This window comes from Mustela nigripes, chromosome 18, assembly GCF_022355385.1.
Source record: "Mustela nigripes isolate SB6536 chromosome 18, MUSNIG.SB6536, whole genome shotgun sequence".
Taxonomy (NCBI): Eukaryota; Metazoa; Chordata; class Mammalia; order Carnivora; family Mustelidae; genus Mustela; species Mustela nigripes.
In genome coordinates this window covers 19,100,766-19,125,187 of record NC_081574.1, presented here as the reverse complement: position 1 = coordinate 19,125,187, position 24,422 = coordinate 19,100,766, and the positions used below count along the sequence as shown (strand labels likewise).

The window sequence follows — 24,422 nt, the reverse complement described above, 5'->3', positions numbered from 1 at the left end:
CACTTAGCATTGTTTGTTTATCCATGCATTCCCTCTGGAAAGCTCCTTGTATTTTACTCTCCTTAGTATCCTTAGAATTTCCTATAACACCGAATTCTTCAAGTAAAGTAACAACAGCTGCCCCACTCCCTTAAAAACAAATTAATATTATACTGCTTCTCTCTCTTTTTTTCTCTCATGGCTGATATTTATAAAATAATTTTCTACTTCACTGTATATCTTTTGTAAGATACATCTCTGCCTTCATCATTCCTGATTTAAATATCTAAGAATCTTCTAGTCATTATTGTAATACTATAACTTGACAGGAGCATAATTTGTCATATATAATCTTACTTGTTTGACAGGACCATGTTTTAAATAACCCAACAAAATGGCCACAGAAATGATGACTTTTAAAGATTTATTTACTTATTGGGGCGCCTGGGTGGCTCAGTGGGTTAAGCTGCTGCCTTCAGCTCAGGTCATGATCTCAGGGTCCTGGGATCGAGTTCCGCATCGGGCTCTCTGCTCGGCAGGGAGCCTGCTTCCCTCTCTCTCTGCCTGCCTCTCCATCTACTCGTGATTTCTCTCTGTCAAATAAATAAATAAATAAATAAATAAAGATTTATTTATTTATTTGACCAGAGAGAGACCACAAGTAAGCAGAGAGGCAGGCAGAGAGAGAGAGGAAGAAGCAGGCTCCCCAGCAAGCAGAGAGCCTGATGCAGGACTCGATCCCAGGCCTCGGGGATCATTACCTGAGCCGAAGGCAGAGGCTTTAACCCACTGAGCCACCCAGGTACCCCAGAAATGGTGACTAAAGTAATTTTGTTTTGGGGTGCCTGGGGGGCTCAGTCAGTGAATGATTCTTGGTTTTAGCTCAGCACGGAGTCTGCTTAAGAGTCTTTCTTCCTTTTCCTTCCTCTCTGTTCCTCCCTCTCTCTAGTGTTCTTTCTCTCTAAAATAAATAAATGCAATCTTTCAAAATAAATAAATAATTTTGTTTTATTCTTTTATTCAGTAAACATTTCTCAAACAGTGTGAGTGGGTCATAGTGTAGGATTTAGATAAGGGGTTACAATACTCTGAGGAAGGGGGGAATGCATTTTTAAGTGCTGGGTGCAGGGCACCTGGGTTGCTCAGTGAATTGAGCATCCAGCTCTTGGTTTCTGCTCAAGTCACAGTCTTGCAGTTGTGGGGTCCAGCCCCATGTTGGGCTCTGTGTTCAGCATGGAGTCTGCTTCGGGTTCTCTCTCCCTGTCCCTCCCACTCTCGCTCTCTCTCAAATAAGTAAATTAAATAAAATGCTGAATGCAACCAAAGAATTGTGCACAGAAATAGAAATGTACCAAGAACAAAGATTTTTAAATGCAATTTTTGAGTTTAGTGCTGATCATCTAAGCCACAATTAAGGTCATGTTCTGAAAATGGACAGTGTTTTCAGTTATGACAACTACAAAATAAGCTGTGCAGCCATTCAAGCCTATTGATAACACTCCAGATTTAATTATGTTGTCATAAACTGATTTTCTGCAGCTTAGTATAAAGGTGGAACAGTCTGTGCAAGTACCTAGAACAGTACTATAGTATGTGCTCAGTCAACGTTAGTGGAAACCTGTATGGGTATGATCCCAGGTTTCAGACCCAAGGGGCCAGAGAAACCATCTTATTTGAGGTCAAATCCCATAAAAACAGAAAAATGAGCACATAAATTCTGCTTTCAAGGGCAATGTAGTCAAGGCTAAAAAAAAATAGTTTCACATGAAACTGTTGGCCTGCAAGCACTGCCGTGTGATGCTGGTCGTGAAAGCAAAAATCATTGCAAAGCAAACGGCATAGTGAACAAGAACAGTAGAGGGATGCAGTATAAAGGGGCCACCTAGAGAATAAGAGGCCCAAATGTCTATCAGCTATATAGAGGTACCCTGCAGTGCTTCTACAGTTTCATTTTACCTGGGCTGTTTTATCAACCTTGCTCGATACACATACTTGATAGTATTGAAAAATTCAGAAAATGTCTTGAGTGCTACTAGAAATGCTTTGTCTACACTATTAGGAAGACCCCTTTGAATTCTTTGTGGAAGTTGCTCATTTTCAGAAAGTAAAAAGGTAGTGATAAAAAACTGGACTTAACTTTGAGAACTAGGTCAAATAACTTCTCCCTGAACATCAGTCCCCTTGCCAGGGAAATGTAGAGAAGAGCTATCTACCTTTGTGTAGACCTCACTGGTCTGCTGAGACAGGCAAATGGAAGTGATGCTGTGTAACCTGGGATACCACCATATGGAATGCGTATCATATTCTGGGGATTGCCACCTGCTGGACGTAGTGAATCCTAAAGTCAAATTTTGATGAAAACCTAGCTGGAAACTTACTTCAAAACATAATGTCTTGGGTCAGTCATACAGAGATTCTGGTTTTGGTATGTCTGGAGAGGGGCCCAGGAATATACAACTTTTGTAAGCACCCCCTCTCACCCTGATTATAGCAACATGGATGGTAAAGAGACAATACTTTGGTAAACATTGTCTTTCAGTATGTGACAGAGGCTATAGTCCTTCTTACCAGTGAAATAAGTACTGTATGTAACACAAACTGGCTTAAAAATATACAGGTTCAGAGACCCCTTCTGAAATTTTTAGGGACCCATGAACTCCAGATTAAGAGCACCTAATCTAAAATTCTTCTGTTACCAAAAACTCTGTTGTGTGATATCTGGAAAAGAAATGATGTTTTTTCCTTTTTGGGATGCAAAGCTTTTCTCTTTTCCCTTTTTAATAGTTGCCACTTCATTTAATATTTATCATTTCAATCAATTTGCATCTTTTAAAATTTTGGAAATAAAAGCTAACCAGAAAATCCCCAATTTTAAAAATATTTGGTTAACTTGTTCATTTGTTCATTCATTAATACAACATATATTGTATTCCAAACAGTGTTTGGTTTAGGATATAAACAAAAGACAAATCAACAATGAAACAGACAAAAATTCCTACCGTCGTGAAGCTTACATTGTAGAGAGAGAGACAAACAGATAATATAAATAATGTATAAATACAATATGTAGGAAAGTATATAATAATACATGAAAATAAGGCAGGAAAAATAGAGGAAATGCAAATTTAGACAAGGTTGCCAAAGAATGCTCCATTGAGGTGACATTGGAATAAAGACCTAAAGGACACAACAGAGTGAGCCGGCTTTGCTGCTGTGGGTGTGTGTGAAGAAGTTGCAGAGTCAGTGGACACAACTAGCAGGAAGGGCTTAAAACAGGACCTGTGGGGGGATGGTACGCAGTGTGGCTGGAGCAGAGTAAGGTGGATGAAGCCTGCAGGAGATAAGCTCCAAGAAGTGACGATCTTTGGGATCTAGGGCTCTTACCCTGCATGTCATGTGAGCCTTCAGGAAGTTTTGAAGGGAAGAATAACATGATGCAATGCTCATATTTTAACATGCCAGTCAAGTATGTTTCTGTGTGGGCAAGGCGTGTACAATGTGGGTATCTAAACACAAATGATTCTGTTTGCACACCATGTCATCTCCTCCCTTTTCCTTTACCAAGGGAAAATATTTTCATGCTTGAGATACTTGTTTGTAATACTTGCTGTTACTAACAAAGGAGTCATTTTGTTCAGTTTATAAACAGAGGAGTCATTTCACCTAATTTGAGGCGATAAACTCTCTACAAATTCTGATATCAAATCAATGATTATAGCTTTGTCTAGATTGTTTACTGTGTACTAATTCAATCATTCAGGAAGTAATTGTTGAGAGTCCTCTATGTGTCAAGCACTTGGCACATGGGGATTCAGTAGTGAATGAAACCAGCAGGATCGTAGAGTTGATAGAAGTCACAGCCACGCTTGTCTATCCTTCATGATCTCTATCACCTATGTACCCTTCAGCAAATTATCCCAGGACTGCACATTCTACAATATTAAGCATTTTCACACTCCCTTTTCTATTAAACAGTTTTGTTCCAAGTCGACTTCTCCCTTCTCTGTAATATTGCTGGAAATTGATCACTACTCTATGAGTGTGTTTGCAAATATAGTATTTTAAGAAGACAGTAACTTATTTTTTCTTAATAGATGTTTCAACCAACAGAATCAGACTTTTCCCCAACCACTCTTTTTACTTTCTCATATTACATGCTAGTTTGCTTTTACAAGATTTTTTTTTTTTTATGCTCATGAAACTATGACCTTGTATAAGTTTCCCAGGAGACATGGTTCTCAGCATTTTGTTGGACAAACATTTGTTTTTTTGTAACTACATGAACAAGCCAAACTGCACGTAGTCGAAAAAATAATTCCGTCTTCTTCACCACACTCTTTTAAAATGCCATATCCAAGAGATAGTAGTATAATGGCAACTGAGACATTTTAATTTTATCATTTAACCATGAGAAGGATTTCAAACCTTGGTTACACAGAACAAAATAATTTGACAATCTAAGAAAGGCTTTGCAGTGTGTTCCCAATTTTTGGTTGTCAGCTGAATGGATGGGAAGAAAAATGAAGGCAGTCATATTTTGCAACCTCAGAATGTATTTATTTGCTTAAACAATTAGCTGGACTCTGTATCTTTTACATCTGCTACATATCGTATCAGATATTCTAAAATATATTTCAACAGATAAAGAAGTCATTTTATAATTATGTTTAACTATAAAATAATAGCATTTCTACAATGGTATTGAAGCACTATTACATTTCAAATTATAGGAAGTTGAATAAAAAGAAAACCTAACCCAGGGTAGTGGCATTTCTATAAATTCTTTTGAGGATAGTCATGAGATTTCCAATGAGATATGCTTTCTTAAACCAGACAAATGAATTGGTGGTTTAGTTTAGACTCACTAAACATTTCTCTCTGAAAAAAAAACCAAAATGCTCTGGGCCATCTCCTCTGTTAGTAAGCATATAAGGAATTTATCTATTTTCATAATTATAACAAACAACTGAAATATAAATGACTGCTTTATTAATCTCTTTTGATAAAACAAATATCTTAGTTATTACATGTACATAATTATATTTCATTCCTTTTTATTCTACAAGTAGATATATATCTTAAAAATATTTCATCTACTGATTCTGATAGAAATACTGAAGAGATTCATTGTGATGTGAGCTAGTCACTGAACTATTTTTCAGTTTTTCTGTTAAAATAAGGACTAAATTGCCTGATAGGTTACTATAAAGAACAATTAAGGTAATAACTGAATTCGTTATGAAAGGAATAAAAAAAGAAAGAAAGTATAAACCAGTATTGTCATTTCACTATTATTACTCATATCACAGTCACTCTTGTTTGGAAGATGCAGTCAATTTAGCTGTGGTTGAAGTTGAGCAGATACAGCTGTGATTGATGAATTTGTCATTGGAATGTCCCACTGAGGTGACCCAGCAGCGCCAGAACCACCAAGCAGGTATGATTGTAGGTTTACACTAACTGTGAGACTCTAGATTTGGTCAGGTGAGATCAGCCTGGTTTGGACTGATCATATGTACAGCAAAGTCAGCATTCCCAGGTCTTGGTTACCACTGTTGCTATATGCAAGTTTCCAGAGAAAGCATGCTTGAATTCTAAGATCATTTGGGATCCCTGTAGTATACCAAAGCAGTCTAAGTTGGAGAAGAGAAAAATAATTTCAATTAGCCATTTTGTTTTCTTCTGGTAATTATATGATGACTATTTTATCTAATGCTTCCGGAAATAGTTGAAAAGTAAAAACTCTAGCCATCATATTGTCAATTTGACATGAGGATATCTAGATACTTTAATGTTTCAGTATCTCCTCTAGCCAAACATAGAATAACATGAGTTGACTAACACTTTTATTTTGGGCGATGGTTAGATTTCAGAACAGATGTTAAATGGTAAGCTTAGTCAGATTATGTTAAGATATAGGTATAGGTGTGATCTGATACCGTTTTTAAAAAATAAACTAATTTTTAATTTTAATATAACTATACAGATATTTGTATTTAAAAAAGTTATTTGGGGGTGCTTTGGTGGCTCAGTTGGTTAAGCATCTGACTCTTGATTTTGGTTCAGTCATGATATCAGTGTTGTGAGATCAAGCCCTGCCTCAGGCTCCATGCTTAGAGTCTGGTTAAGGTTCTCCTCCACACCCCTCGCACTCTTAAAAAAAAAAAAAGAAGAAGAAGAAAGAAAAGTTATTTTGTATCTTAAATTTAACTCTTTTCATTAGATAACTCTTCAACTACTGCTACAGTCTTCTTTCATCTTTTATGTAAGTTTTCTAAAGCTATTTCAAACAAAATTGGATGCTGGATGCAACTGAAAACAAGTCAGACTTAATATCAGCAAAGTCTGATTAAGAAATCGCCAGTAAATGAATGTAATGTGACCTAAGTAAGGCAAAAGATAATTATACACCTTGTTTTCTCAAATTTATTTCATCTGTTTTTCTTTGTCTCAAATCTTAAGAAAATCTGACATACATATATGCATACCTTTTCTTTTTGTTGGGATGATCATTTTATTTGGAAAAATTTGTTCATAGCCATTGATGTTGCAAGACTTATTAAGGATAACTTTTTAGCCTTAAAGTAAAAGTCATCAAAACATCATTAAGTGGGGCTCCTGGGTGGCTCAGTGGGTTAAGCCGCTGCCTTCCGCTCAGGTCATGATCTCAGGGTCCTGGGATCGAGCCCCGCATTGGGCTCTCTGCTCAGCAGGGAGCCTGCTTCTCTCTCTCTCTCTCTCTCTCTCTGCCTGCCTCTCTGCCTACTTGTGATCTCTGTCTGGCAAATAAATAAATAAAATCTTTTAAAAAAATCATTAAGTTAAATACTAGAAAAAGAAAAAAATTTCATAAAATAAAGTGTACAATTTCAGTTAAAAATATTTACTTTTTAAATTTGAATCCCATTTTAAAACTAAACCCAAGTTTCATTACCTTTCATTTTAATGCTTTGTTGTAGAATTTGTGTTTGATTTTTTAAAAAACATGTTTTTAACTTTATAAGAAAATGATATTAAGAGTTGTGAATTATGATAAGATTTGGGGAGTAAAAACTGACAATTTCAATAGCACATAATTATTGAGACTTCCACAATAAATGTAGAGTTGGAGAAACCTGTAATCTGGTATATCTCTTACTAAGTTGAAAAGTTTTCTTCAGTTAGAATACTCCATTGTGTTTTTGATCAAGATTTCTATTTTTTTTCACATGATATCGCAACTTGGTATTAGCATGCCAAGAGGCAATCCAGAATTCATGTCTTCTGTGTTGATTTCTGTCCTGCATTTAACTGTGATGTATACAATAACCAGTAAATAATAGATAAAATTTGGAAATTGCATTCCCTGCATTAAGTAAAACAAATATCAAGACAATCTCCTCTTTGAAAAGGACAGTTTTCCCTTAAATGACACTGGAAATATTGTCTCATGAATTCCAAATGTCCCTTCCTTGTTCTTAAAAAGGCAAAGGTTACCTCTATTTCTTTCTATTATATCAACTTCATTGGAGCTGAGCTATGTGCCAATCTCCACATCTCCAAAGACTATTATTTACTCAAGTCCAAGTGTATACTTAACTTTCTACATAAAAAGAGTCTTTGTTAAGGCCAGTGATCTCTGATTCTAGGTCATTTCACAATACTGGGATGATTTTTCTTAATTGCCTCATAAGGTTAACCTCTGGAATGATTGTGGATGCTCATTAAATTGGCTTCCTCAGTAATCTATGAAATGCCTGCAAAGCAGCCTCAGTTGCCTGTGCCATCCTGGTCTCAAAAAAAAAATGGCTAAAGAGACCCATAATAGGAAAGCATAGATTTCTCTCACACACACCCAGTAGCTCCCAGAAAATGATCAAGAAACTATGTTGTTCCCCTTGTTGTCAAATCTGGTATTGTACATGGCAGCATATTAAAAACTACATCATCTGTGCCAAAAATGCTCCAAACTGAGATAGAATGTGTCTGAAATTAAAGGGAAAAATCAAATATACTGAGCATCATGGAGAAAGGATGGGGGTGGGATTAATTTTAAGAATAATGTAGATAATATTCTGAAAAAACATTTTAGGAGATAAAGGAGAGAAACTCTTTTTTAAATCCTGGGAAATCCCATGCATTTTTCTTAAAAGTATGCTTATATTTCAGGGTTTCATGATTCATTACCAACCTTTTTTCCATGTGAGTGTAAGTAGATACCCACAGTGGCATACCATGGACTGAGCAATTGCAAAGGGGCTGAGTCACCTGGTAAGCAGCCTGCCCAGCCGTAATCACTGATGTTGACCAACTCAGCTAGAAGTAGTTTTCAAGATGAGTTTTATTTTTAAATTTCTGTTCTTTAAAGTAAAAAAAAAAAAAGAAAAAAATTATTAACACTTACTTATCCATGCTGTCAATACCCTGGACCCATACCTCAGTGTACTGGGGGCAGAGTTTAAAAGGATTTAAGTGTACAATATTCTAAAATCTCTTAAAACCTGGAACAGTGAACATAGGCGTCTTTTGAAAAATGTTAAATAAGTAAGCAGGACACTTTCATGTTGTCATAATTTACAATATATTCTCAAAGAATCAGGAATACCACTTTAGCTGGGATTGACTGAAAAAAATGTAAAAAGAAAAAATAAAGGGACAAGTAAACTACAAAAACACCTATTCCAAAATGATAGCCAATATTCAAGTTTTTCTATATGATCTTGTACTTTAATTCTTAGCCTATTCTCTACATACACCAAAATTGACAAAATCTAGGGAAAAGATTGTATTGTAAGTTTATGACTTGGAGGAAATAAAGACCTTATATCTATAGTAAACAACTTATATTTTTCTTTTTTGAAATAGTTTTGAGAATTAGTGAAGAGTAAAAGTTCTGAAAATCAGATGGCCTGGACAATAATCCTGTCTCCACCAGTTACTAGTTGAGTCAGTCAGGTCAATAAAGATAAAATATTTGAAAATGTATCACAAACCAACTTTTTACAACCACACATTCACCTAAACCAAATCTAGTTTTATGCCAAAGAGATACTACTCAATGTCACAAAAAGAGTTGATACCATAAATCATATACCTAATAAGAAAATATAAGAATAGGATAATATTAACAGCAAATTCATACACAAAACTGTTCAGTAAAAAACAGCATATATTTTAACCTCAGTATGGGAGATGAGAAGACTTCTAGGGTGATCATTTTATTTCTACAAGAAATAAACTGTTTTCTGATTCCAGAAATCAACATTTGGAGAAAATGTCTCTAGCAAGTAAAGACTCATAGCATACATCTCAGTTAATGCAGCTAAAAGCTTGAGCCCAGAACGTAGTAAAAGTTGGAGGAATGCTTTAAAGTCAAAGAGACATGAGAGCTGAGTCCTAGCTTTGTTTAATTTACATAGGGCCAAAGGTTTCTGCCTTCAGCGTATGATGATTTAAATCTTAGTCATAACTAAAGGAACAGGCCTAGGCCATGGTTTCCAATAAGTTTTGCCCTTTGGGAAGGTTTTGTGGAGATCAGAAGATGAAAGCGAGAAATGAGTGTTACTTTTTCAGTTCTCACAATTTGGAAGTAACAGAGAAAGAAAACAAATCAACATATTTTATCCCCAAAAGTAGTATATTATGCATGAGATTAAATTCTGTGACAGTCTTGTGAAATACATTATATCCTATATTTTACATCCCTGAGGATTGTTGCCTAAGTGGTACCAGGACCATATGATGAGCACAGTACAAATTTCATTGGTATTGAGGGCAAATACTACTTTATGTCTCATTTCTCATGTTTCTTTGTTCTCGGTTATGGAAGACTTGTCTGTGTTATTATTCTTTCCACAGGGAAGTTTACCATTCTCTCACTGAATGTGTTGATGTGACTTTTCTGATTTGTAATTGATATACTACCAAATCTTTCCCTATAGTGATTTTACCAGTGGATTGATCATTATTTCAGTCAATCACCCTCCCATTCCGTAATGACTTCAACCATTCCCCAGCTTTTTTCTTAGGATTCCCTAAGTCAAACTTAGAGAAGAAGTATGTTAAATATGGACACAGGGGTTTGAAATGTGTCCCTGTTTGTATTTCTCAGTAACACACTGATATGCTGAATTAAGTCTGGCTCCCTACAAAACTCTTGGGTGCTGAGTATGCAGATTCCTCAGGATTTTAAGTCTAGAAAGGAGGGATGTCTGGGTTATTTTTGTTTTGTTTTCCTTTTTTAGCTGTTGCACCTCAGAGTGGGATGATATCACTCAAAAAGGAGGCCTCCCTACAATAATGTCTAGTTAAGTCTGTAGTCACTGGCATGTCATAGATACTAATCTTGTCCCTACTCATTACTGTGGTTTTTGTGGAATTAACCAGATGTTCTACTTTTGGGGGGTTGTTCTAGGTGATAACTTTAATAATTAGTGGCTCCTTAAACTTCGTGCCTATGTTTAGGGTAGAAAGCCAAATACTTTAAGTTCCACAGCTGTTGATCCATTCTCTGGTTTACAAGTTTCTGTGATGTTATAGACTATGTATTTGTACTTTTATCTCTGAAGCACAAGCTTGTGTTTGTTAGTGCCCAGAGCTTCCTCCTTCCTTCTTTAGATCACTGATTTATCCTTCCTCCTCTTCTCCAAAACAGTTCTGCTTTCTTTTCCTGCTTATAGATGAAATGAATGTAGCAACCTGGGGCCCACTGCTTACTGATTTGTATAGAAGAGGAAAGATACCAAGAGCTTCAGTAAGCTCAAACCATGAAGCAGATCAACAACTGTCTCTCAGTCTCTCTGCCTGCTTCCTCTGTCCTCATACAGTCCCCAAATTAAAATCACTCAGTTCACAAGTGCCACAAAATAAAATGAAGGGACTAGGATATTCATGTATAAAGTCATGTATTTTCCAAATTCCGTTATTTAAACTAAGTGAAAGTCAAAGCCTTCTTGGAGACGGGCTAACACCACTTAGACTTAGTTATAGTTTGTGCCTCCCAGCACACACTTTTAATGATGTTGATTCAACTGAATTTCTGTAAAAGCCAAAATAAAGATATTGAAAGATCACCAATTACTTGAATATTGTCTTCAAAAATATCAAGCAATTAATTTTTTTCTCCAATTATATTTTCATATATTTTTCATATTTTGCTTTTGTGTTCCCTAGTTTCAGTTTTTCTGGTAAATTTTTCCTAAAGATACAATATATTTATGCTTTAGGTCTCCTCTTTACTACATTTTAGGAATATATATATATATATATATATATATGCATGCTCTTTTGAAACATCAGTTTGATACATCTATAAATGGCTCAGGAGCCTCATTCCAACTTTTTCTGAAACTATGACAGAGAGTTTAATTTTTCAATTTTCATGGAGTCTTTGAGAATCTGCCAACTTAAAACCAAATAGAGATTTCAAATTCTGCCTATGATAGAATAGCTCATAGCAAACCAGTGTTCCCACTAAAAATAATAGTAATCCAAAAAATAAATACAAAAGAAACTATAAATGAAGGTGTCAGAAGCTATTGAAGCAGGTAGGGATTAGTGTTCAAGATACCAGAAACAAGGGAATTGCAGAGTGGTGGCCCCAACGACTGTGAAGTGACATTCTTCTCAGACTATTTTCTCATCCTCTCCAGCATTTGAAGAGAGAAAAGAAACAGAGAATAAGGCAATAAGGCACTGCTAAAAGGCAAGAAGGCAACAGAGTTTTCAGCAAGTCTCCATGTTAAGATTTTATTTATTTATTTATTTATTTGACAGAGATCACAAGCAGACAGAGAGGCAGGCAGAGAGAGAGAGAGGGTAGCAGGCTCCCCGCTGAGCAGAGAGCCTGATGTGGGACTCAACCCCAGGACCCTGGGATCATGACCTGAGCTGAAGGCGGAGGCTTTAACCCCCTGAGCCGCCCAGGCGTCCCAGTCTCCATATTAAAGAGAGACAAATATTGTCAAAGAGAAGTATCACAACAGCCAGGATGAGGAATATATGCCATGGAAGAGGGAGCCCAGGAAAGTGGGCCTGATACTCAAGGTTTTGCATTTAGGGCATTACTGAATTCTAAGCCTGTGCAGGACCAAAGAACAAGAAGCCAAGAAGAGCTTTCAGCAGCCATATGGTGCTGAGATAAAAACTGAAGTTCAAGTCTAACTTAGGAGAAGTTGATTAGTCAACTCCTCAGCTCTCACTTGGGATTCCTGGAGGGTAACACTCTTGGAAGGGAAGTGAACCAGAAACAGTAAATCTTACCAAGATTTCAACCCAGCCAAAAGGTAATTACCAAAAGGTAATTCAAAACCCAATCGAATTAATATGATTGGCCCCCAGTATAGATGCTTACCAGCAAATAGACTGAACTTTCTCTGAAGGAAGAAAATATTATCCTGAGTCTCTACAATATTTCATTCAGAATTTCTAACAGATGATCAAAAATATCCAGGTACCTCTGGAAAACTCACACTGGAGTTATCTCCTATCTAAAATTACTATGAAAAACAAATTAACTTCTGGGTGCTACAGAATGGCATCTATATATAAAGGCTAGAGTTTTTAATATCTGGGTAAACAATAGAAAGCGTATTTAATCTGATAGGCTTCTAACACCTTTTTCTAAAATCTTATGTTTGCACATGCTGAGTAAACTATACAAGAGCTATTTATACTACATGCCTACAAAGACATAATACAGTGCATGTCTATCTTTTCTACAATTAATTTTGCCAAAAACACCATAAAAACAATAAAATCTTCAGTACATTAAAAAAATATATATCCAAGCATACTGAGAAACAAGAGCAAAGAAAATCAAATAACAGAAACAGAGGCACAAGTGATCTAGATATTTAAGTTATCAGTTACTGGGGCACCAGGATGGCTCAGTTGTTAAGTGTCTACCCTCAGCTCAGGTCATGATTCCAGAGTCCTGGGATCCAGCTGGGTATCAGGTGCTCTGCTCCAGTGGGGAGCCTGCTTCTCCCTCTGTCTGCCACTCTGCCTGCTTGTGCGCGTGCGCGCGCGCTCTCTCTCTCTCTCTCTCTCTCTCTCTCTGTGTGTGTGTCAAATAAAATCTTTTTTAAAAAAATATTAACAACAAGTAATTGGATTTCCAGAGGCTAGTTGATAGAAAAAAGGACAGAAGCAATAATTGAAGAGAATATGGTCAAGAATTTTCCAAAACACCTTTCCCAGGAGGCTGTGGAGGATGGCGGAAGGCAGGTCCTGGTGCTCTGTGGCTGAGGCCATCTCCTGGGCTGCCTGGCAGCCATGGTGGCCAGACAGGTGTTTCTGGGCTGGAAGGTTGTAGTCGTGTGCTGTGAGGGCATCCACATTTCAGGGAATTTCTGCAGAAACAAATAGAAGTACCGGGCCTTTCTCTGTAAATGCAGGAACACCAACTCATCCTGTGGCCCCTACACTTCCAAGTACCCAGCCAAGTCTTTTGGTGGATAGTGAGAGGCATGCTGCCTCACAAGACTGAGTGAGGCCAGGCTGCCCTGGACCACCTCAAGATGTCTGATGGGATCCTGCCAGCCCATGACAAGAAAAAATGGATGGTGGTTCCTGCTGCCCTCAAAGTGATGCACTTTCAGGGAAGTTTACTTACCTGGGGTGCCTGTCTCATGAGGTTTGCTGGAAATACCAGGTAGTAACAGCCACCCGGGAAGAGAAAATGAAGGAGAAGGCCAAGATCCATTACCAGAAGGAAAAGCACCTAATGAGACCATGGAAATGGGCCAAAAAGAATGCAGAGAAGAAAATTGACAAATAGACAGAGGTCCTCAAGACCTATGGACTCCTCTGTTAATTCCTAAAAGAAAGAAAGAGAGAGAGGGGGGAGGAAAGAAGGAAGAAAGGAAGGAAGGAAGGAAGGAAGGAAGGAAGGAAGGAAGGAAGGAATTTCCAAAACAGGGGCGCCTGGGTAGCTCAGTCAGTTAAGTGTCTGCCTTGGGCTAAGGTCGTGATCCAGGCCTGAGCCCCACCTCGGGCTCCCTGTTCAGTGAGGAGTCTGCTTCTCCCTCTGTACCTCACCCTGCTCATGCTCTCTCTTTCTCTCTCTCTCAAATGAATAAATTTTTAAAATCTAAAATAATTTCCAGAACAGGCTGAGAGACAATTTCAAGAATTGCTACAAATACAAATAATAAATAAAATGATACTCACTTTTAGAGAAGTTACAATAAAACTTAAAATTCAGAAGGATACTTTTAAAAGCAAGTAGAAAAAAAAAACAGACTTACAATCAAAAGGTGAACATTAAGACCTAAAAGAACAAGTGTCTCGGCAATGATTAAAAATGTAGTCCTGCACTGTATTAGTCAGATACAATGGAGTACACATTTGAGGAAAAATAAGGGAAAAGTCTAGAATTGTGTATGAGTATTATGACTACTGGTTTATTAATGCCATGTCAGTAAAAAAAATGGAACTAACTTTTATAGAGCCTCCAGTTAAAGAAGTGAAGAAAATGGAAATATACAAACCAATAAGAAATGTAATTGAAGGGATAAAGCAAAAATTTATTATTGAGGTAAGATGACAGTTTTTCAAATTACATTGAAAATTTTCATAAACTACAACTGTCACTAAATACTGCAGATAATCACTCTGAATCTCTTCTAACACTGAATAATACTTGGTTGTATTCTTACAATTTTAAAAGCACAGAGTACAGTGGAATAATATTTTATAATAAAAATAACTGGATTAAGACAAATTTGTGAAAAGAAAAATATGGTTGCTTGTATTAATTAGAGTAGTTATTATGCTTGTCTTAAAAATAACACATTAAAGTTTTTAACAGTGATTTTCTTCATCCCTTTGGAAGTGTAGAATGCACCTAAATCTACATCAATCATTGCAAACTTTTCTTTGTTCATTCATTTGATTCTGTCTATATAAGACTGGAAATTCTAAACCTATCCTCTGAGTTTATGATTTTGAAATATTTTTTCTTTGCTTGTTAAGAAGAATTTGTGCATTATGAATCTACACTAAAGCTTAAAAATATATTGCTGTATTTATATCACAGACTTGACTAATACAATGCTTTGCAGATTCTGGATAACTGCAGGATATTGCTGGCTAAGCTTGCATCTAAATAAGAACAGTAAATCCTGGGTAAAGGGGAAGGAGAGAAATGCCAAACATTTGACATTAGTTTAAGAAACAGAGCCACTCTTCAGCAAAGACATGTTATAGAAATGCAATGCAACAGCTGCCTTTTGGATATTCACAATGCTCACTGTCATACACAGGCTGAGAGAAGTATTAAATTTTCCCCAAGAAGATTTTTGCCTGTGTTTCTCTAATTAAGTAGCCAATAGAATCCTTCATATTAGTTCTTAGATAATACTGATATTCTTTTTTTAAAATTTTTCATTAACATATAATGTATTATTAGCCCGAGGGGTAGAGGTCTGTGAATCGCCTGGTTTACACACTTCACAGCACTCACCATAGCACATACTCTCCCCAATAGTACTGATATTCTTTGAAAATAACATTTGCTTGAACACTTTGATAAAGCACGAATTAGTCTAGAAACTTGAAGCTTTCAATGGCCATTGGAGGTTCTTTCATATCAGTTCAACATAATTTAACAAATCATGGCAGACCAATGTGTGTAGGAACAAATTCAAGACATTAGAATTGTAACATGTTCATATATTATTTCTCTTGAGTTTTTTGTTATAGTTTTTGGGGAGTTTTGTTTTTAGCTCAAATTTTTGCTCTATTTTTATAACTACTAGAAGAAGTATAGATAATTAATGTTAAGGGGAAAGCAAAGCTAGTTTCTATGCTCCTGGAATTACCCTCATATTCTCCTTTAGTTTCCACTCAAACTGGACATTAGAACGAAATGGGGATGAAGGAAGTGTGTAGAGAATACCATGTTTCTTCTGGTTTCCAAATCCTACATTTGCCCATTTTGGGGACTTTGAGTATATTGAAGATTAATAAAAGTTTTCATAATGGTAGTTTGATAGAATTGTCCCAGGGCATATATTAAGCTTGAACTCTTTGTTAATCTCACATATCAGAATTAGAATTTGCTTTCTGAGGAGGTATGAATAAAGCACTGTTCTTGCAAAATATTTCCAGGCATATATGTGATAGTGAGTAGAGTAAAAGTAGTTCAACACAAAATGCTAAGTAGTAAAGTGACAAGGAAAGTATTGTTGAAGAGAAGTAGTCACTTCTGTCGTTTTAAATTGACTTCCTTTCTTCTTACTAGTTACAGCATTCCCTAGGTGTGCTTTTTCATCTAAAGTCCTTTCTTACTGAGCTTTTATTGGGACTTGCCATTATGGCTTAAAGTATTTCTATATTATTTGAGAAAAGAACTAGATGATTCATTTCAGAAAAAAATAAGCAGGACTCCTTTAACTTTCTGTTGAAATTTTAAGTATGTAAAAGTAACATCACTCTTTGTAGACCTTACATTGAGATACATAGTTAATCAACAAAAGCTGAGATAAGAATGTTAAGATTTTTATAGGCAAACTACATATATCCTTATAGTTGCTAATATGTCTTCAAATAATAATAATAATAATAACAATAACAATAATAATAAAGCAGTTTGTATCAGTAGTACTTGTGAAATTCAGTAATACCAAGGGAAGCCTCCAGAGATTATTAAATAACGTTTAGTGAGCATAGAATTTAATTGTTTTTCTCAGTTAGATTCCATGGAGTCCTGTTTCTGCAAGATCACCTATAGGTAAAAATAGATTTCTGTGATCAAAACAGAATAAGAAACTTGGGCACACTGTAGCTCAAGCTAGAGTATTTATAAACTTTCTTGAAAATTTATAGATACTGGTAATGTACCTATAGATACACTTTTATCTAGGATGTTCTGAAAATCCTGCAGTAGAGAAGCTAGTGTCTCCCAAATTTATTTGAACAGAGGCTTTTTCCATTTTGATACCTATGATCATCCTACAGATCAGTGTTCACTAAGATACACTTCTAGGAACATTGAACTGTTTTTATGGTCATGTTATTCTCCTGCTGGGAAGGTTATTCTTAGAGTAAGTTCAAAACACAGTTTAGTCCCGAAAAAAAAAAAAAAATTGTTTCTACCAGGTGCTTGTGTTCAGAGCTATCATAAGCTTCTTCATCATAAAGAATTGTGAAAGAAAAGACTCTCTTTCCTGTACTAAACAGATTTAAGAAAGACAAAACACCAAGAGTGTCTCAACTGGTTAATGGTACTTGGGAGATGTTGTAATGCTTCTTTCTGTGAAACTGCAATCAACCAGTTGTCGCTTTTTGATGTCAGATCTACTACAAGTCCCCCAAAGTGCTAGACCCAAGAATTTGAGTTTTAATTAGGCTTTTATCTTTCAAAGGAATTTTGACTCAAAAAGAACATACAAGGGATATGTTCCTTTTAGAATTTGAAAGAATGCTAAGATTGGTGCAAATACTAATGAAACTTAAAGTTTGCTAATTTACCCTTGGGTGCATTATTAATCTGGAATTTTTTCAGATAGAGAGGGTTGTATAAATAACAGAAAATGCAGTACTGCAACCCAAATATGTGGCAGAACTTCTTCAGCAAAGTCAGTAAAGTACTGCCAGCCTGCCAACTCTGATCCTCTGCCTTTTCTTTAAATAAAGTTTTATTGGAACACGATCATGTTAATTTGTTTACATACTGTCTATAGCCACTTTTGCACTGGAACAGAATTGAGTAGTTGTAACAGAGACTATAAGACATGCAAAACCTTGCAGATTTACTTTCTGGCCAATTATAGAAAAAGTTTGCTTCCTCTTGGTTTGCAAAGGTTATTGATGTGTGTATTGATAAGTGTAATGAATCAGGGTCAGTGGATGAAAAATAATCATGGAGAGGAGGTGGCTGTTTTGGACAGGAAATGCTTCTGCACAGGGATGATATTTGAGCATAGACAGACCTGAAAAAAAAGTGAGAAAGCCAACCTGTGAACTTCTGGCAATAGTCTACTTGACAGAGGTACCCTGCCTAGCATTTTGAAACAGCTGGAGATGCAGTGGGCAGAGAGTAACATAGGAAATGCATGAGTGGTAGGAGATGTGGTCCTAGGACTAGGCCAGATCACTACTTCTTGCTGAAGTAGAGCCAGACTGTGACTGGTGGGAAGCCTTGGAACTGTTCGGAGTTAGAGAAATAACATGAACTCACTTGTTTTAAAACAATCATTCTGGGGGCGCCTGGGTGGCTCAGTGGGTTAAAGCCTCTGCCTCCAGCTTAGGTCATGGTCCCAGGGTCCTGGGATTGAGCCCTGCATCAGGCTCTCTGCTTGGCAGGGAACCTGCTTCCTCCTCTCTCTCTGCCTGCCTCTCTGCCTACTTGTGATCTCTCTCTGTCAAATAAATAAATAAAATATTTAAAAAAAAATAAAACAATCATTCTGCCTGTTTTGTTGAAAACTCATTCCAGAGAAATAACTAAGAATGAAGTAGGGTGACTTTAAATTTTAAAACAAACAAACAAAAAACTCCATAATATATATTCTACTATCAGACTGCAGAGATGCTATTGATTAATCAATCACCTGTCAGCAGTAAAGGCCATACATGAGGACAGTAGTTTCAACTTTGCTAGCATGACGATCTCCTTGGTAGTTTTTAAAAATGCAAGTGCTGGAATACCCAAAGACATTCTGATTTAATTTGATTGGGCTGGGGTTTGAGACATTGATTTGTTCGTTTGCTTATTTGTTTAAAGCTCTCCAGATCTCTCTAATGTGCAATCAGGATTGAGAACCATTGCTCTAGAGAAAAATATCGAAGACCAACAAAATGTAAATTTTATAGTATAGCTAATTATACAGTGCTGTAAAAGAAAACAGATTGATGTGTAACATAAATTGTCCAGAAGTTCATTCTTCCTAGGGACTTTATAAGAATCTCAAAACTACTCAGTGCCCTGGACAATTTTAAAATCAGATCGGGGACCTCATTGTCTGAAGCAGGCATAACTCTTCTTAGATGTGTCAGTATCAAATGCCCTTTGGAGATCCCAAGCAACCTCTTGATTCTGTTACTTGAATCAATTTGTACTACATTTATGACCTGATGGTATTTTCTGGCAGGGAATTTCATAGGTTGGAAGTTTTAAACACAGTCATCTGCAACCAGACAACCCCCTTAATGATAGCCACAGAGGCCCCTGCAGATCTGCCTACACAGGGGTCCCTAGGAGCTAGTTACCAGAGCAATACCACAATATTATTTGCTATACGTAAGCATGTGGACCTTCTAAGCCTCAGGCATAGCCATTATGTGAGGTCATGTGTGCTGATGTGATTTGTTGAAAGAAATAAACATAGAACTTCTTACTTACTGTGAAAACAATTGACTTGGCTTAGATCATGTGTGAGATAGAATTCTGTGTTTTGACTGTAAGAAAATAGAAATTATATTTTGACATTTGAAAGATGCTCTGTTGACTCAAATGTTCACAGACATGTCGTGGAAACAGAAGAAATCAGTGTGACCTAAAAGAGCCAGCAGCATCACTAATGAAGATCAGGCCTTTAAAATACACTAATCACCCCTTCTTCCCCTTTCCTGTTTTTGTTTCACCTTGATTATGCTTTCATTCAAGGGAACACTGGGTCTGTTTGCTAGAGTCTTAAGTTCTCCACCTGTCAACTTACGGAACAATAGGAGTAGAGGGCAAAAAGAGGTGGGAACTACAGAAATTTTGATCACGAAATAGCTCAGCAGGTCATCTGAGCTTTTGGGAAATCTTTGTGATGTGATGAAAACGATTTCAGTGTTTTAGGGTACATGCCTCAAGATGATTCACTCAAATCCTATGTGTCTATAAGTTAAAATATACTCTCTCAGAGTTTGTATTTTAACATATTTTTAGAAATGCAGATTTTTATTGATTATTTTTATGTAAGAAACCCTCAGTCTCCTTTAACATAGAGCTGGGTCATTTAATGCTAATTTTCCCCCTAAAAGGTACAAATCACAGGGAAATTTCCTTTTTCAAACCTTAAATCTGTGAGCATCCAGTGACCAAATACATTCTCATATTTCTAGTAGTATGTGATTTTTTTAAAACGTTTTATGCATTTTGGCAATGTGTCAAACAAATAAGCCATTATAACATCAAGCATCTTTTGCATGGCACTGGATCTTAAAGACAGAGTGATGGAACAGAGCTTTGGGAAAACACAATTTCCTCTTCAGCTTGTCTGTTTTCTGCATTGTCCAGTTGCTGTGTGCTAAAAAGCTGCTTAAAAAAAATTTTTTTTAAGTTTTTTAGTTACTCCTAAAGGGACTTTTAAATTTTATAAAGCCCCATTTGTCCAGACAATGATTTAAAAAAATCTAAGAATCTGTTTTTATGAGAGAGTCTGGAAAAGTGAAAATAAGACTGAAAAAGGGTGAGTGCTTTGGGTGTGCTGACCCAGTTTCTCATTTCAAGGATTAGTCTTGATAGGTAATTGAATACAGGACAGTAAAATTTGATATAATGTTATTTTCAAGAAAAGCACAAACCAACTGACCTAATACAATAAGCCCAAATCAGGAGTATTAGTCTCTTTTTCCAATTTATCTCTGCAGAACACATGTTTCCTATATACATTTGGACAATATGAAAGGAAAAAAAAAAGTGGGAAGCAAGATACCTGGATTCTGGTCCCTGCTTCCCATAATCAGTTTGGGAAAAGTAACTGTTATTTCTGTAGCCCTAAATTTCCTCATTTATAATTGCAAAAGTTGTACCAGAGCTCTAAAATTCCTTCTCTCTAAGCTCTTTCTTGGGTTAACTTTCCATTTGTACTCCCTCAGTAGGTTTATCAGAGAATGTGTCTTTTTGTTTCCTAGGGCTGTGTAACAAAGTATCACAAACTGAGTGTCTTAAAACAAATTTCTGACTTATTATAAAGATACCAGTCATTGGATTAAGGTTTACCATAATCCAGTCTGACCTCATCTTAACTTGATTATATCAGCAAAGACCCTATTTCCAAATAAGGTCAGGCATAGTAGTACCAGGGATAAAGACTTCAGGATATCCTCTGGGGAACACAGTTCAGCCAAGAACAATGTGTATGAAACCACTCAGCTACCTAAGATTATGTTTAAGTGAGATGGAATTAGAATATTTACTCTCTGGTCTGTATTTCATGCCCGCTTGTTTGCCGTGTCCAATAAAGCAGCCTACAAATTCAAGGAGTAGTTAGATTTGTTGACAGAGGCAGAGAGAAACTCAGTCTATTCCAACTCATTATTGATAAGAGTGATAAATTGATAAGTTGTCAAATCTTGCTGTACATTTATTAAATACAAGTATATCTTGGATTCCCCAATCTTAAAACGAATTATACTTTTTATCTGCCTCTCCCTGCAAGTCTAGTCTGGTTTCTTATATACCACAAATATTCAATATTGACTCAGTTGATAGAATAGCACAATAATTATGGGATTCAATTTCATCTTGCCAACACGCACCCAAAGTCCTCAGCCACATCATCTTTCCGTCACTCCCTTTCTTCCTTGTGCTGCTATGCACGTATACATGTACATGCACCCGAGCACGCACGCGCGCGCACAAACACACACACACACACACACTCAGTACATTCCCATTGTTTATTCCTGTGCCTGCATAATTTTACAGCTCCAAAGATAATGCTTATAAATTTTTTGGATTGAAAATGGGAACTGAAACTACTGGCTTCTTCTAATTATGCTTAAAATCTAGAGCAGTGACATGTTGGGTTATGGAGATCTCTTTTGTAAAGAGAACAGTGGTTTAGAAGTCATTATATGCTGAATCTGTTGCTAGCTAGTTACAGGAGCACTATCTGGAATATCATCCTCATTTGTAACACTCTAGAATTAGTTTGTTATCAAGTCCATGATTAAATTAGAGTTTGTTATCAAATTCTTGATTCTTTTTTTTTTAAGATTTTATTTATTTATTTGACAGAGAGAGAGATCACAAGTAGGCAGAGAGGCAGGCCAAGAGAGATGAGGAAGCAGTCTCCCTGCTGAGCAGAGAGCCCCATGCGGGGCTCAATCCCAGAACCCTGGGATCATGACCTGAGTTGAAGGCAGAGGCTTAACCCACTGAGCCACCCAGGCGCCCAGTCAAATTCTTGATTCTGTAGGAACATCCACTTTACTTTCTCCTTCCAGTGAACACAGACTAATTGGGGAAAACTATCATTTTTTATAATTGTTCCCCAAAAAGAGGTTTTTGGGGGGTTTTTGTTTGTTTTTTGAGATAGCAGAGCAGAGTCCTGTAAAATTTATAGGACCAAAGTACTCTGACATCATACATAATGGAAGATAAGAGCCTGAATCTGAATGTAAGTACATAATCGCATTTAAGTATGTGAGTCTTAGAGATAAAATGAGTCATTTACTTGCCATTTCTAAGGAAGAAAGCTTGAGTCATGCAACTTATAATAGGATTTACCACTTAAATATTTGACATTTAATCAGAAAAACAGACTTCATTGTTAACTCTTCACACACAGGACAGACATTTGTGATTGGTTTATGTGAGAATCACTTGTGTTTTGTTTTTTTTGTAAAGATTTATTTATTTATTCCAGAGAGAGAGTGAGAGTGGAGAGGGTGAGATCTTGAGAAGATCTCAAGCAGACTCCCCATTGAGCAAGGAACCTGTAACCAAGGCTCAATCCCCAAACCCTAAGATCATTACCTCAGCCAAAATCGGGAGTCAGGCTCTCCACTCAGCTGCAAGTTGGATTCTCCCTATCCCTCTGTAATCTCTCTCAGTTTTGCTCTCTCTCAAATAAGTAAACAAGTAAAATCTTAAGGAAAACAACAAAAACTACAACAAGGACATTTGATAAGAAGACAGAAAACCCCCACTAACTTACATGCATACAAATAAAAGAGCTATAATAAAATGTTGCGTATCAGTTTCTAAGATCCGGTTGAAAAATATTGCTTCCTTTGGACTTATTTTCTATATTAACTATAGTGGAAATCTGTTACCTTTTATGTGCTCAGAATTTTTTTAATTCCTGTATATGCTCTACTTGACTTTAGTAGACTGTCAAGTAGACTGTCAAGCACATGTCTCCCTTCCCTCCACTCTGCTCCCCCTCATTCCCACAATTACCTCTCCTGTGCCTTACAAATGGGTAAGCATGTCACCCTTTCTGACCAGACAAATCTTATCACTGTGGCCAAGTTTGGGGTTTTGTTTTTTGTTTTTGTTTTCCTGAGAGAAATTTTCAATTAACAATAATCACACCTTATTGGCTACAATACTGCCACTGTGCAAAGCTTCCTGAAAGGACTTTTACTAATAAAGATTGCTTTGAGATTATCTTGAGCTCAGGGTTGAGTCTTGAGCCCCAGGTGGCCATGTTTGTCATCATATCGAGAAAGCTTACCTGGACTTGAATTTGTCACACAGACAAGAGAGAAAGAGCTGTGGATAACTTTGCTTGATTCCTAAATGCATCTGTGCCAGAATCTACCTATTGGACTTCTCGGTTATATCCTCAGTACTTTTTCTTCCCTCTTAACCTGGTTTGAGTAATATTTCTATGGAGGACAAATAAAATAACTCAAACTAATGCCATAACCTAATCAGCCCTCACTTGAGTTTTGACTGACATGGAAGAATTAATTATAGATTTTATAGCTTATCCTTATTTGTTTTGTATTCATTCTCTCTCTTTTTCATTTATCAATGTTCTTCATGCAACTAGATTTAACAGCAGTTGATTGCTTATGCCATGTTATAATGCTTTTAAGCTTCAAATTATATTGTGAATTTTCTTCTATCTCAATAATTATCTATCCATCATATAACCCATTGTTGGGAATTTGTGGCAATATAATAGATTTTACCAAAAAAATCTAGTAGTTTATAAATTTCTATATTTTATAACATTAAGTTTTAAGATTGAGAATTTCTGAGAAATACGATATTGATTCTTCTCGGCCTTTCCATTGTATAGGATCAGTTACTAAGTTCCTTAAACTGAAGTGTTTCAGTTAATTTTACCTATTTTTCATTCAGTGGAAAAAGGGCATTTCCAAGTTGAACCTCTACTTTTCACCTTCAAAACTATGGTAGAGGGACGCCTGGGTGGCTCAGTTGGTTAAGCAGCTGCCTTCGGCTCAGGTCATGATCCCAGTGTCCTGGGATCGAGTCCCACATCGGGCTCCTTGCTTGGCAGGGAGCCTGCTTCTCCCTCTACCTCTGCCTCTGCCTGCCTCTCTGTCTGCCTATGCTCGCTCGCTCTCTCTCCCTCTATCCCTGACAAATAAATAAATAAAATCTTAAAAAAAAAAAAAAAAAAACTATGGTAGAGATTTTTAGTAAGTACAATCTCAAATCCTAAAAGGCATTTCTCCCTTCCTTCCTTTCTTTCATTCTTTCTCTCTCTCTCTTTTCTTTTCTTTTTTCTTTTCCTCCCTTCCTTCCTTCCATCCCTCCTTCCCTC

At 36.5% G+C, this 24,422-nt stretch overlaps 1 protein-coding gene and 1 pseudogene across 1 annotated transcript in view; both read left to right on the top strand.

Annotated features, from left to right (window-relative positions):
- The window catches only part of DLC1 (DLC1 Rho GTPase activating protein), a 413,181-nt gene that overhangs the window by 55,057 nt on the left and 333,702 nt on the right, over positions 1-24,422 (top strand). The gene's annotated exons all lie outside the window — the stretch shown is intronic.
- LOC132006569 (large ribosomal subunit protein uL13-like) lies at positions 13,126-13,774 on the top strand (annotated as a pseudogene).